The sequence below is a fragment of the Triticum urartu genome, chromosome 4A (assembly GCF_056163025.1).
Source record: "Triticum urartu cultivar PI428250 chromosome 4A, HENAU_Tu73, whole genome shotgun sequence".
Taxonomy (NCBI): domain Eukaryota; kingdom Viridiplantae; phylum Streptophyta; class Magnoliopsida; order Poales; family Poaceae; genus Triticum; species Triticum urartu.
In genome coordinates, this window is record NC_141876.1 from 260,090,092 (window position 1) to 260,104,351 (window position 14,260).

General features: G+C 43.8%; 1 pseudogene; it reads right to left on the reverse strand.

The window, feature by feature from the left end:
* Positions 1 to 3,669: 3,669 nt before the first annotated feature.
* On the reverse strand, positions 3,670 to 11,762 carry LOC147975540 (uncharacterized; annotated as a pseudogene).
* Between the last annotated feature and the right edge of the window lie 2,498 nt (positions 11,763 to 14,260).

Below are 14,260 nucleotides of genomic sequence, written 5' to 3' on the forward strand. Positions count from 1 at the left end.
ATCAAACGATCTAGGTGATGGAGAAGGTTTTGGTGGGTTTTGGGCCAAATTGGAGGGGTGTTGGGCTGCAACACACACGAGGCCTTTTCAGTCCCTCGGTTAACCGTTGGAGTATCAAACGAAGTCCAAATGGTACGAAACTTGACAGGCGGTCTACCAGTAGTAAACCAAGGCTGCTTGGCAAGTCTCGGTCCAATCCGGAAATGTTTAATCCCCACACATGAAAGAAAGGTAGAAATGACCACCGGAGGAGAACGGAGCGCCGGAATGCAAAACGGACAATGGGGAAAATGCTCGAATGCATGAGATGAACACGTATGCAAATGCAATGCACATGATGACATGATATGAGATGCATGACAACGACAAAAACACACGGAGACAAAAACCCAAACCCCAGAAAATAAAATAACTTAAGGCCGGAAATGGCAAGAGTTGGAGTACATATAGGGTAAGTTACATCCGGGGTGTTACAACACTCCACCACTACGAAAGGATCTCGTCCCGAGATCTAGGACTGAAAGAACGCCGGGTACTCAGGACGGAGGTGATCCTCGCGTTCCCAGGTAGCTTCACAGTCAGAATGGTGTGACCACTTGACTTTGAGGAATTTGATTGACTTGTTGCGAGTCTTGCGTTCAGTCTCTTCAAGAATAGCAACTGGGTGCTCACGATAAGAGAGATCTTCTTTGAGCTCAATGTCCTCGAAGTTGACGGTGCGGTCAGGAGTCTTGAAGCACTTTCGGAGCTGAGAGACATGGAACACATCATGAACATTTGCAAAGTTTGGAGGAAGCTCGAGTTGGTAGGCGAGATCGCCTCTCTTGCTGACAATCTTGAAAGGTCCCACGTATCTGGGGGCAAGCTTCCCTTTGATACCGAAGCGACGAGTACCTTTCATAGGAGAGACGCAGAGGTATACATGATCTCCGATCTCGAAAGCCAAATCATGGTGCTTACTATCATAGTAGCTCTTCTGACGGGATTGGGCTGCTTTGAGGTTATCTCGAATGACTTTGCACATTTTCTCTGCCTCTGTGATTAAGTCATTTCCAAGAAGCTGACGTTCACCGGTTTCAGACCAGTTGAGAGGGGTACGGCACTTCCTGCCATACAGAATTTCAAATGGGGCCTTGCCCGAACTTGCTTGAAAACTGTTGTTGTAGGAGAATTCAGCATAAGGAAGACAACCCTCCCACTTCATGCCGAAGGAGATAACACAAGCCCTAAGCATATCTTCAACAATCAGGTTAACACGCTCGACTTGACCGCTAGTTTGAGGATGGAAAGCTGTGCTGAAGCGGATGTTGGTGCCCATGGCCTTCTGAAAAGAATCCCAAAACTTGGAGGTAAAGAACCTGGCTCTGATACCAACTTGTAACACCCTCGATGCGACTATATCTCCCACGTGTCGAGGCACAACTTAGAGGCATAGTCGCATTGAAGGCATATGTCGCAAGTCAGGCAATCTTCACAACATCCCATGTAATATAGATAATAAAAGGGGAGATAACATAGTTGGCTTACACTCGCCACGTCAATCAAGTACATAAATAACATTACATCATCCAAACACTCATGGCCCGACTACAGCGCCAAAAATAAAAGATAACCCAACATGCGACACTGTCCCGATCATCCCCAACTGGGCACCACTACTGATCATCAGGAAAGGAAACATAGTATCGTCGAGAGTCCTCGTCGAACTCCCACTTGAGCTCAAGCGCGTCACCTGGAGCGGAATCATCAGGCCCTGCATCTGGTGTAATAGTAATATGTGAGCCACAGGGACTCAACAATCTCGCACCCTCACGATCAAGACTATTTAAGCTTAATAGGTATGGCAAGGTAATTATAGGTGGAGCTGCAGCAAGCGACTAGCATATGTGGTGGCTATCCTGTTCGCAAAAGAGAGCGAGAAGAGGAGGCAAAGCGCGAACGCATAACTAAAGAGGACAACCTGCGCAAGCATTGCTCCAACACCGTGTCCACTTCCCGGACTCCGTCGAGAAGAGGCCATCACGGTAACTCACACTGTTGATTCATTTTAATTAAGTTAAGGTTGAAGTTATCTACAACCGGACATTAACAAATTCCCATCTGCCCATAACCGCGGGCACGGCTTTCGAAAGTTCAAATCCCTGCAGGGGAGTCCCAACTTAGCCCATGACAAGCTCTCACGGTCAATGAAGGAATAGACCTCCTCCCGAGACGTTCCGATCAGACTCGGTATCTCGGTTCTTCAAGACACTTCGACAGGTTAAAACAAATCCAGCAACACTGCCCGAATGTGCCGACAAATCCCGATAGGAGATGCACATATGTCGTTCTCAGGGCACACTCAGATGAGACTAGCTACGAGTAAAACCAACCCTCAAGTTTCCCCGAGGTGGCCCCGCAGGCAGCTCAGTCGGACCAACACTCAGAGGAGCACTGTCCCGGGGGGGGGGCTTAAATAAGATGACCCTCGGGCTCCAGAAACCCAAGGGAAAAAGAGGCTAGGTGGCAAATGGTAAGACCAAGGTTGGGCATTGCTGGAAAAGCTTTAATCAAGGCGAACTATCAAGGGGTTCCCATTATAACCCAACCGCGTAAGGAACGCAAAATCCGGGAACATAACACCGATATGATGAAAACTAGGTCGGCAAGAGTGGAACAAAACACTAGGCGAGAGGCCGAGCCTTCCACCCTTTACCAAGTGTATAGATGCATTAAGATAACAAGATAATATAATGATATCCCAACAAGTAAATAAATGTTCCAACAAGGAACGGTCTCCAATCTTCACCTGCAACTAGCAACGCTATAAGAGGGGCTGAGCAAAGCGGTAACATAGCCAATCAACGGTTTGCTAGGACATGGTGGGTTAGAGGTTTGAAATGGCAATTTGGGAGGCTTGAAAGCAAGTGGTAGGCATCATAGCATTGGCATAGCAAAAGAGCGAGCATCCAGCAAAGCAAAGATAGTAGTGATTTCGAGGGTATGATCATCTTGCCTGCAAAGTTGTCAGAGTTGATTGGATCCTCGAAAGCAAACTCAACGGGATCCTCGTTAGCGAACTCGTCTCCCGGCTCTACCCAAACAAGACAAACAAGCAACCGAACACAATCAACCACGTGCAAAGCTCAAACAATATGATGCAAGGATGGTATGCTATGCGGGATGCGATGTGGGATGCATATGCAAGATTTGACAGGGAATGCAAGAATCTGGCCTCAACTTGGGAATCCAAGTGTGCCACTGGAGAGATGAGATGAAATCGCTTGAAAACGATATAAAGAACGCCAGAATCGGAGTTACGGTTTGGAAATGGCAAGCAATTCAAATATGACCATGTTCTGCGATTTACAACAAGTAGCCATCTAAATGCAATGAGATGAACATGCTACAGCATCCAAACATGGCAAAAAAATACATGGCAGGGATGCATTCATGATGCTTAACAAAAGTCTAGCACTGAGCTACGGCCAATTCATCCATTAACAGGTTCAAACAAGCATTGCAAAAATGCATATGGTAAACAGATTTCAGACTTAGTGAAATTAACACTTGTTTGGAATTTCAGATCAGATAGCACACTTCGGAGCAACAAAACTATATGCTACAGGACCCTAACATGGCAAAGTAAAGTATGGCATGGAGCTGCTCAAAGAGCTCAACAAAAGTCCCTTAGTGACCTTGAGCCAAAAGGGATCAGAAAATACAATTGCAAGCATGTGAACATGGCAAAAATATAATCAGTTCTCAGACTATGGGGGTCTTGTTATGAGAAATATCGGAAACATCATATCGAGAAAATGGAGAACATCCAAAACAATGCATATCCGAAGCTAGGTGCTTATGGCATGGCATATGAGATAAATGATGAAAAGGTAGCATGTCAATATCATCACAAGAGAAACAAATGCCAATAACCATAGGCTTGTCATCTATGCCATAAGTGCAAATTGGGTTAATTTTAATGGCACATGCATAGTCACTATGAAGAGATTGCAAATAAGACATATGGTTGATCTCATGCATAGCATATGACAAGGCAAGCGGGTTGTCAAACATGATGTGACCTAGAGAATTGTCACAAGAAATCCTATGTAACATGGCATCACAACTAATAGACTCCACATGGCAATCATCATACTCATCATAAATGGGCAAATCATCACATGGGGAAGTCGAACTAGCATGAAGCATGGTAATAGGTTGATCAACATCATGCAAGCAATCAATATCTAGAATGTCCACTATGTTACCATTTTCATTCCACTCAAATGGTGTAGGTGAGGTGGTAAAGACCAAATGGTGGTCATCTTCATCTTGATGGAACCATGTGCGGGGTGCATCATATTCCACCATGGCCATCGTCTTGTCCAACGGGAGGACATAGTCATCGTGAATCGGCGCGTCATCATATATGGGACCTAGCACCAAATGAGAAGACACAATAGAGGTACATGTCAAGTCATTAGTGTTGAAAGTGGCCTCACATGACCTATCAACAATCTCACTCTCTCTATGTGGTGGTTCACTCAATCCCTCAAAATAGGTGCACTCAATCTCATGTATGGTGGAGTCACTCATCTCACTCAAGTGGTGGGGTTTGTGGCTCTCCTCACATGGGAATTGGGGTAACACATCATATATGGGGCTAGTGGTGAAGTCACTCTCACTCTCAATATGGTGGCACAAGTCACTCAAGTCATCATACGTCGCCGTGGTCGAAGGGAAAATTCCATGCTCAACCATCTCATTGTTGTCGCCGTGGATGAAGGCCGAAGATGGCACATCATCACTCTCACCTCCTAAGATGGAAGCATCATCCTTTCTCGTCACCATGTCGCTCGCCTCCAAAGCATGTTCCTTGATTGGCTGCATAGTCATAGTCGTCACTACCGCACCATCTTGAAAAAGAGTCATGGAGGACTCGTCATCATCAATCCCACAAAGAGGGATGGCGGTGAAGTCGAACTTGGGAGCATCGTCTTGGAGCTCGTTGGGCTTGGACATCGTGGTGGTACTAGCCTCATGCTCGTTCTCATGGAGCTTGGTCATCGCGAAGTGAGCTTGGGGTGAGGAAGTCTTGGCCTTCATGAGTTCTTGTTCTGCCTTGAGAGAACAAATGTTGTCGTCGTCGAGGGACTTGTAGTTCTCGACGAAGATCGTCTTGGAGATGTCGTTGTGCAATCCCATCATGAAGTGGAACTTCATTGAAATGGGGACGTCCACGCCGGCACGTCGTAAGGCAATCTTCATCTCCTTGAAGTACTCGTCGATGGACTTGCATCCTTGGATGGTTTTCTCCAATTGGTGTTGAAGTTGTTCCGTGTAGGTTGGAGGCACGAACTCTCGCCGCAAAGCTCTCTTCGTCTTGGGCCAACTCATGTCATAGGACTCCGAAGGTGCGTGAAGCCACCATGTGGACACATAGTCGTGGAAGTTCCTTGTGGCGCACTTCACTTGATCTTCGGGAGGAACTTGATGTAGGTTGAGGTAGTCGTCCATCAAACGCTCCCACTCGAGATACTCGTCGGGTTCTTGAGTCCCATAGAAAGGAATCGTGTGGTCGGTGTCGAGGTCGTAGTAGCTCGTGGAAGTTGTGGACTTGAGCTTGGGGAGCTTCTCTTGAGGTGCTTGTGGGCGAAGATGTCGTATGTCCGTAGGCTAAGATGCCTTGAAGTCGCTTGGCGAAGATGCCAAGGGAGATGGTGAAGTCGTTGAGCGGTTGTTGGTGTTGAGCTCTTGACCTTCACGTCCTTGTTGGTGATGGTGTCGATGCCGATGTGACCTTGCCGGAGATGGTATCTTGGAAGCATGTGTACTTGAGCGTCTTCTCGAAGATGAGGAAGATCGCTTGTAGGAATTGATGAGGGCTTTGATCTCATCCATTTGAGCTTGCATCTTGGCATCGGTAGAGTTATTCATGGCATCGAACTCGCCGTTGTTGTCATAGACCGAAGATGAAATGCCTTGCCTATCCATCACAAGACTCGAGTAGAGGTGAGTAGGAAATGAGATAAACAATACCAAGTTACCTTTTCCCAAAGTTGAGGATCTATCTCGTTTCACTCAATGTGAGATGAAAAATAGTGGAATTGGTACCGGACTTGTTCACTCACACCTACAAACTAAAGCTTATGGAGGAGCTTGGTGAGGATAGTGGAACAAAATTTTTATGCAAGATGTTAGCAAGGGTCAATAATGTTGAAAGATATTCACAAATTCACAAGTGTAAAAAGTAGACCAATAGCAATATGTGGCACACGGAAACACACACATGGATAGATAAATGGGGTCGTGCAACCAAGAATGAGCACAAAATGTGGAATCCATGGAAAACGCTCGTGTTGCACAACTCAAGAGAGACGCTAGCATGATTGCTCAATAGGCGGATACGACACTTGTGCACAACCTATAGGATGCAAAATGTAACAACTTCTATCCCAAGTATGATATATATGTATGATGTTCCGGTGCTATGATCCAAGATGATTGGATATGACAATCATATGCAATTGGGTATGATGCTATGACAATCTTACAAGCTTCTTTGCTCTTTCTCTTTTGCGTAAAAGCTTATTCTCTTTTTTTGTATATGGCCACAATGTGAAATGCACAAACCAAGATAGCAATTGGGTATATACGGGAACAAACTTGTGGCACAAAGGATGATATGATACCAATATGATATGGTATGGTATGTATGCAATGTATGGGCGGATCACTAATGTGCACAAGTAACGTTGCCGGCAATACTCAAATGGCTAGTCTCGATAGGCAAGTGACGCAAAATGGGCTAGGGGTTATCAATGCAATGGCAAGGGAATATACAATGGAGGGATACCATGATACCAAGATGATATGGAGGTTACCGTCCTTGGCGATGATGAGTGGCGGTGATCTTGATGGAGATACCAAGATGACGGAGACTCGTCCCTAAGTAGCCGAAACACCTTAGGAAACGGAAAAACCGCGAACTCAAAATCTCAAATGTCCAATGTCAAATGTCAAATGGTGGTAGCGGGAATGCGGTGGTGGTTGCGGAAGCTCAAAGGGATTGCGGAAATGCAATGATGGGTTGTGGAGTACGCAATGCGGAAATGGAGGGTAAGGTGGTGTACTATACATGATGTCGGAGTTGGAAGCATGGTAGCTAAGTAGCCAAAACACCTTAGGAGACACAACTCACAACACAAACAAAATTGGGTTAGGTCGGGGTGGCGGGAGTGTGAGGCGGGCAAAACTATGCGTAAGTTATGGTGGTGGTGGTGGTTGATGAAGAAGCAACCGTCCCTAAGTAGCCTAGACACCTTAGGAGACTCAAATCACTCCTCAAGCAACCACTAATGTGATGGTGATAGAGTCAAAGGTGTCCCGTCTTTCAATGAGATGGTGGCTATCATTTTGGAGCAAGTTGACTTTGACGATCCGACAACGAACGTGCGAGGACGTCGCGCCTTAGCAATCGCTAAACCAATTCTGAGAGGTTATTGACCACGCCGGAGCATGATCAACCTGACCACAAAGGTCTATTTCCTGCAGGCAAACGAAGAACAAGCAAGAAACTAAGATTGCAATCTGGATATTGCGAATATAAGAGGAAAGCTTTATTGATCAAAGGTGGGGTTCTGTGACGTCTTGGTCTGGTCGTTGGACACAAACAAAGTACGCGAAGTTGTAGCTATGGCGAACTTTTAATCTAAACAAAACCCAAAGTCTAAACGACGCCCTAAGGGCTGTATATATGGAGGAAGAGGGGGGAATTTCGTGGCCCTTGGAGGAGGGGTCTAAAATCAACCCTAACTCTTGTTTCCCCACACATACGGACTCTAAAAACAGCCTATACTTAAGTATTGCGAAAATACATGGGCCTGGCCCAATAATAAGGTGACGCCGCACCTAGAATAGCCTCTGGATGAAATTTATGAAGTGGCATCTTGTATATTTCGTCCAAGGCTTCATGCACTCCTTATGGTGGCTTCAAAGTCCTGAAATCATCACTTGTAACTCCGTTCTTGATCCCCTTGCGCATGTCATCATCTCCATGCTTGGTCTTGCTCCAGTGTTCATCCCTCTTATCCGTGCCAGGCCCTTCATTTGTAAGCAAAACAAATGTATCCAATTTAGGCAACATCATATTCTCATGAACATTATAATCATTATCAAGAAACAAAAGTACCTGGTAATTTAATTGGCGTGCGCGAGCTCTAGTAATTGGTCCAGTATGTATAGCAACAGGGGCTGTGGGTGTAACAATGGTATTGATGTCTTCATCATCATCCCCTTCTTGAAATGAAGTCGTCCTCGACGGAAGATCATCTTCCTCACCCAAATAAGGCTTCAAATCTGCAATGTTAAAAGTGGGACTAACCCCAAAATCTGCAGGCAGCTCAAGTTTATATGCATTATCATTTATTTTCTCTAACACCTGAAAAGGACCATCAACACGTGGCATTAGCTTTGATTTTCGCAAATTAGGAAATCTATCCTTACGCAAATGTAACCAAACAAGATCTCCAGGTGCAGACACAACATGTTTTCTACCCTTATCTCCAGCATGTTTATATTTAGCATTCATACACTCAATGTTTTCCTTAGTTAACTCACGCATTTTTAAAATCAGTTCAGCACGTTCTTTAGCATCAAAATTAACCTTCTCAGAAGATGGAAGAGGCAACAAATCAATAGGTGCACGAGGTAGGAAACCATACACAATTTCAAAAGGGCACATCTTAGTAGTAGAATGCAATGAACGGTTATAAGAAAATTCAATATGAGGCAAGAATTCTTCCCACATTTTCTTATTATTCTTCAAAACAGCCCTAACCATAGTAGACAATGTTCTATTGACTACTTCGGTTTGTCCATCAGTTTGGTAGTACTAAAAAGCAGTTTAGTCCCCAACTTAGCCCATAAACATCTCCAAAGGTGGCTATGAAATTTAGTATCACGATCTAAAACAATAGTATTTGGCACACCATGCAAGCGAATAATTTCACGAAAGAACAAATCAGCAACATTAACAGCATCATCGCTTTTATGACATGGTATAAAGTGTGCCATTTTCGAGAACCTATCCACGACAAAAAATATGCTATCCCTCCCCTTCTTTGTTCGAGGTAAACCCAAAACAAAGTCCATAGATATATCCTCCCAAGGAACCCTAGGTACAGGCAAAGGCATATATAAACCATGAGGATTGAGTCATGACTTAGCTTTTTGACATGTAGTGCAGCGAGCAAGAAAACGCTCAACATCCCGTCTCATCTTTGGCCAAAAGAAATGTGTAGCAAGTACGTCCTCCGTCTTATTCACGCCAAGTGTCCCATTAGTCCTCCTCCATGCGCCTCCCGCAACAACAAAAGATGAACGGAGCTAGCTGGAATGCATAGCTTGTTAGCACGGAACACAAATCCATCATTAAGAATGAACTTGTTCCAAGTTCTCCCTTCCTTACAATTCTGCAATACATCTTTAAATTCAGCATCATGCATATATTGATCTTTGGTGGTCTCCAAACCAAATATTTTAAAGTCAAGTTGTGAAAGTATAGTATAACGACGAGACAAAGCATCAACAATAACATTTTCTTTACCCTTCTTGTGTTTAATGACATAAGGTAAAGTCTCAATGAATTCAACCCATTTAGCATGTCTACGGTTCAGTTTTGCTTGACTTTTAATGTGTTTCAAAGATTCATGATCAGAATGTATAACAAATTCCTTGGGCCATAAATAATGTTGCCATGTTTCTAAGGTCCGAACAAGAGCATATAATTCTTTATCATAAGTAGAATAGTTCAGACTAGGACCACTCAATTTTTCAGAAAAGTATGCAACAGGTTTGCCATCTTGTAATAACACACCTCCTAATCCAATTCCACTAGCATCACATTGAAGTTCAAAAGTCTTATTAAAATCAGGAAGTTGGAGTAAAGGAGCATGTGTCAACTTATCTTTCAATACCGTGAAGGCTTCTTCCTGTGCGGTACCCCAAACAAAAGGCACATCCTTCTTTGTAAGCTCGTTGAGAGGTGCAGCAATGGTGCTGAAATCTCGCACAAAACGCCTATAGAAACCAGCGAGGCCTAGGAAACTCCTCACTTGTGTGACCGTTTTGGGCTGCGGCCAACTTTCAATAGCTTCAATCTTGGCTTTATCAACTTCAATTCCCTGTGGAGTAACAACATATCCAAGAAAAGATACTCGGTCGGTGCAGAAGGTGCACTTCCCAAGGTTACCAAACAAACGTGCATCACATAGAGCAATAAAAACAGCACGTAAATGTTCCAAATGTTCCTTCAAAGATTTGATATAAATCAGTATATCATCAAAATAGACTACCACAAATCATCCAATGAAAGCACGTAAAACTTCGTTCATTAGTCTAATGGAAGTACTAGGTGCATTAGTTAACCCAAAAGGCATGACTAACCACTCATATAAACCAAACTTAGTTTTAAATGCCATTTTCCATTCATCTCCCAATTTCATATGAATTTGATGGTATCCACTACGCAAATCAACTTTGGAGAAAATTGTAGAGCCACTCAATTCATCGAGCATATCATCTAGCCTAGGAATAGGATGACGATAACGAATAGTAACATTATTAATGCCTCTACAATCAACACACATACGCGACGTACCATCTGTTTTAGGCACTAGTATAATAGGAACAACACAAGGACTAAGAGATTCGCGTATGTAACCTTTGTCGAGCAACTCCTGTACTTGACGCACAATCTCCTTCGTCTCTTCTGGATTGGTCCGGTATGGTGCACGGTTGGGTAGCGATGCACCGGGAATTAAGTCAATTTGATGCTCAATCCCTCGAATAGGTGGTAACCCCGGTGGCACGTCTTGTTGGAAGACGTCAGCGAACTCCTGCAAAATGTTTGTTACTGCAGGGGGCAAAGAGGAAGGCATGTCCTCGAATGAAAATAATGCCTCTTTGCACACAAAAGCATATCAAACAGATTTGCTGAAATCTAGCTCATCAATATCAGATTTTGTGGCAAGTAAACATGCACTTTTCAATTTAATTTCAGAAGCAACACTAGATGGTTTATTATTAGGTTTCATTTGTTGCTCAAATTCATTTGCCACAATCTGATTTTCACTCTTATTTTTCTCCTGTTTTGCTTTATTAGCTCTATTAATATCATCTTTCAAAATGGATTCAGGAGTCATAGGAAGCAAAGTAATATGGCTATCCTTATGAACAAGAGTATACTGATTATTTCTACCATGGTGTACAGAATTTTTTTCAAATCGCCATGGTCTACCAAGTAATAAGGAACATGCTTGCATGGGTACCACATCACAATCAACATAATCAGCATATGTAGAGATACTAAAATGCACACGAACAGTACGTGTTACCTTAATCTTGCCGCTATTGTTGAACCATTGGATGTAGTAAGGATGTGGATGTGGTCTTGTGGTGAGAGATAGCTTCTCCACCATCTCCATGCTAGCCAAGTTGTTGCAGCTACCTCCATCTATGATGACGCGAACAGAACGTTCCTTCACAACTCCCTTTGTATGGAACAAATTATGCCTCTGATTTTGCTTGGCTTGTGTAATTTGCACACTCAAAACACGTTGAGCAACTAAACATTCATACCTGTCAGCATCTTCAGCAGCCATGTATTGCGTCTCATGATCAGAATCATATCCATCGTGTTCTTCATGTGTAATAAGAGCCAAAGTCTCCTTATCATAGTCACTAGCAGACTCATACCCACCATCCTCAGTAGCAATCATCACACGCTGAGATTTGCATTCTCTTGCAAAATGTCCTCTTCACTTACAACGACGACAAATAATAGCACTTGTGTGCCATGTTGATGCCATGGAAGAAGAAGAGCTCTGCGCAGGCTCGGCAGGTGTGCTCTTGGCAGATACTGGTGGTTGTGCCTGCTTTCTTGTATCACGACTGGAGGTGGCACCTGATGGAGGTGCTGGTGTAGTGGAAGTAGAGGATGCACGTGGTGTCCATAATGAAGATCGACCTGCAGAGAAGTTAGTTCGCGCCAATGCCTGTCGATCCTGCACTTCACGTTCAGCTTTACAAGCAAGATGGAATAAACGAGTGATATTAGTATACTCCTTATACTCTAGAATGGTCTGAATCTCTCTAGTTAACCCACCCATAAAACGTGCAAGCATAGCTTCATTCTCCTCAACAATACCACATCTAATCATGCCAGTTTGTAATTCCTAACAATATTCTTCTACATAATTTTTTCCTTGTCTTAAACACTGCAATTTTTGAAGTAATTCACGTTGATAATACAGTGGAACCCAATGAGTAGGCATAGCAGCTTTCAAAGCAGCCGATATAATCTACAATGTTCAGACCACCAAACACATGCGAAGCTAGTGAAAGCACAAACACAGCAGGAACACGTCTCTCCTCAGGATATTGTAAACATGTAAAACGTTGTTCGGTTTCTAACTCCCAAGTAATATATATGTCAGGAACATATCTACCCTCAAAAGGTGGAATATTCAATTTCAGTTTAGGAAGATGGTCATGATATCGTACCTCATATTGTGGTGCATCCCTACCGTTGCGATGATATACCTGAGGACGACCTGGTGGGGGTGGCACGTAGTTCTGATTTTGATCAACCTCTTCCTCGTAATGGTGCTCCACCTCTGAAGTAGCAGCAGGAGCGATAGAAGCATCAACAGCGGCACCAGAATTTTGCCAAGGTTAATGGGTACGCGTTGTGCTCGTCCCACTTGATTTGGAAAGCGACGTTGTTGTTGTTGTTGTTGTTTTTGTTGTTGTTGTTGTTGTTGAAGAGGTGCATTAGGGGCAGCCGGTGGTGGTGGTGGAAGATGCGCGAGCAATTCATTAAACTTGTTATCGAGCTTTGTTTCGAACGTCTTGTCCATGCCATCTATCTTCTCCATGGCTTCTTCAAATCTGTTGAGCACATCTTGCACCTGTCCACTCATCATTTGCAGAAATTTATCATGCAACTCCTTATTCATCATGTTCTCCCAGTCAGTCTCGTCGGCTTGTGATCCTGCCATGGTTAGCAGCAATAGAAACACACAAGAATATGATCCTACAGAATACTAACAAGAGGTGGTGGTGGGTGTCACAAATCCGTCAAGCAAATCTCAAATTCTTACCAGTTCTTGCCCAGCAGCAGGCGGTGATTGGCACCCGTCGTAGTCAAAACTCTCAAAGCTTGGATAGAGCGATTACCAGGGAAAATCAAACGCACGATATAGATGTATGTGGAGCTGGGAAGACTTATAATATGGTAGCAAAAACGGTCAGCAATAATCAATTCAGAGATGCAAAGTTGAATAAACGCATAACAACTGTACTGTGCTGGTCCTAGGCTAGACCGTGCTAGATACGCGAGCCTAGAACACCAGCAAAATCACGGCGCTGCACATAAACAAGTGAAAAGCACACTCTGGAACTTTTTTTCGCTTTGTTTTTTTTGGCGCTCCTTTTTTGCGCTCCCCTTTTTTTGTGAAAAAACACTATAATGGCGAGTGTCTCAAAACTTGTGGGGACCCCGACTCATAAGTCGTGATCACCGAATGCACGTGTACAGTGATCCCAGAGATCAATGCTCACTGAACACACAGAAGCTGAATAACATGAGTCTTACATCCATACATACCGTCTTACATAAATTATGACCATTATGGTCAAGTCTTGAGTATAACTTCACAGCGGAAATCTTCGTCGATAACTTGGACCCATGCCATCTGTCTTAACCCTACAGGCATTCTGACTGGGAAGTGTCCTAGCTCGCATGTTCGTCACCAAGGTACTCTTCATTATATCCTGTTCTTTCATGCCTGGCCAATACAATACCCAGTGGCAAGCCAATGAGTACTTTGAATGTACTCGCAAGCAACCCATGTTTTGGTTCAAGATACAACAATTCATGATATAGGTAAATTTTTGTGGAAAGCTAGTTTTGAGTGCAATGACATGTTCAACAACTCGTAAGACATGCATCAGGAGAATTCAAGTAACCAAGAGGACGGTTACAGATATCAACATAAAGGGAGTGGGCTCCAACCCAACTCAATCATGTCAAGTCCTTTGACTTGACCCAAGTAGTTCTCCCCACTTATCCAAACACACACTGGTTTGTAAACATGTGGACGTATCCCAAGAGTGGTTACCAAACTGTCCTTGACCGTGGACACGGCTATTCGAATAGTTTTACACTCTGCAGAGGTTGCACACTTTACCCACAAGATCCGGGGAACTTCCGTGT